The sequence below is a fragment of the Hyalella azteca genome, unplaced genomic scaffold (assembly GCF_000764305.2).
Source record: "Hyalella azteca isolate HAZT.00-mixed unplaced genomic scaffold, Hazt_2.0.2 contig13675, whole genome shotgun sequence".
NCBI classification, from domain to species: domain Eukaryota; kingdom Metazoa; phylum Arthropoda; class Malacostraca; order Amphipoda; family Hyalellidae; genus Hyalella; species Hyalella azteca.
This window is the reverse complement of record NW_025943588.1, coordinates 14,182-15,972: the sequence shown is the minus strand read 5'-3', so window position 1 is coordinate 15,972 and position 1,791 is coordinate 14,182.

Genomic DNA, 1,791 nt, shown 5'->3' with positions numbered 1-1,791 from the left:
TCCACATCACATGTGCTTCTGTACGGAAGCACAGCCGTGGGTAACAAAATTTACTCGTAAACAGGCCCTGGGCCCAACGCCAACCATCAGCATGCAATATCTATACATAGCCTCAGATCAATGAGCTGTGGGTAACTCCGGCTAACAGTAAATCCGCTTTGCACAACACAGCCACTGCTTCACAGAGCCGGAGTACAACTAGCCGGAGCGCAACAGGCCCTACCGCAACAGGCGGCGGAGGTTAGGTTACGTTACGTTAGGAGACTCATATAGTAGCTGGCCCTACTTATAGTAGCTGGCCCTACCGCAACAGCTACTCCTAACTTAGGAGTAGCTGTTGCGGTAGGGCCTGTTGCGCTCCGGCCAGTTGTGCTCCGGCCTGTATGCGCTCCGGCCAGTGACTGAACGGCGCTGTTGTGGTGGGCGCTTTGTGTCAAAAGCCGTGAAGATGCCCGGCTGCGTTACGCTCAGGAAGGTATATGAATCGTACTGTGGACTTGGGCTATGCTGACCTCTAGCTATCCACCCCTTCTGTACATTAGATATGAACAGAAGCGCAAACTGCTGTCTTTTTTATTCCGGTAGACCTACCACTGAATAATAAACGGTCAGAAATTTGATCAGTTTTTTTGGGGGGTGGGGCAGAATTACGTTAATAAATATAACTCATCTCATAAACAGAGGCATGTTTCTAAAGACAAATTTTGGCTGATTGAGTGGCGAAAAATTCAACAAACTCGCGTACACATCCATTGTCAGTAGCTACATATGATGCCACATAATCTTGTCCGTCTACAAAAACCTACTCTTCCTATAAACAACTTGACCTTCTTGGACTAGGACATTTAGTCACAAGACATGACCTATTTTTATAACACTTCTCTTTTTAACTTCACTTCTTGTTGTTTGCTTCTTTGTTTGTTTGTTTGTCCGTCTGCTGCAAATCTTATAATCTATATTTAGCACACTTCTACCTGTCCAATCGATAAGAAATTTTGCACCCTTGCGTAATGTTTGAAACAATGCATGAATCAATTGACACAATAAAGAATTTTGAAAATTTAATTTTTTTATATATTAAAAAATGAAAAAACTAATTTTTTTCAATATCAGGAAATGAAATTCGAAATTCATTGTAGATGTGTAACATCAAAGACACTATTCTTTAGAAGTGTTGTCTTTAAAAAGTAATTTTCAAACGCATATTATAAAAGTATCTAATGAACAAAAATCAAGTGAAATAACTACTCTCAAATCACTCGAAAACGCTTCGAGAGCCCTTATCCTGGCTTTGGAAATAGGTTTGGTGGTCCTCGTCAAATTCCAGTCGAATTAATTTTGGTGAAATTGAACTAGCTGATGTTTCTGTTAGAGTAGAATAGAATTGTCGGCACTGAAGAAATAGGTCCATGGCCTGTTGCCGATTCTTGAACTTTTCGAGACTTGATTGACAAGGGATCCGGCCTTTTGGTCCGTAAATTGCTAGGCATTTTAAGACTGAGCATATGCTCCTGCATAGCTTCGTCTAGTCTGTTCATGAAGATGTTCATACTCGGAGCTTCAACGATGCTATCAGGGAGGCTGTTCCACATGTCGGTGACTCGAAGCGAGAAGAAATGTTGTCGCATGGATGTGTTCCTGTCTCTTATACACATCTAGATGTGTATAAGAGACAGAGCGAAGACAGTACGACAAAAATGCTAAGAAAAGTAACTACGAAAATGGGGAACTGCTCTGGATGGCGTCCCCACCCGCGAAGAAGAAGTCACTGGGAAGCTTGTGGAAGGGCCC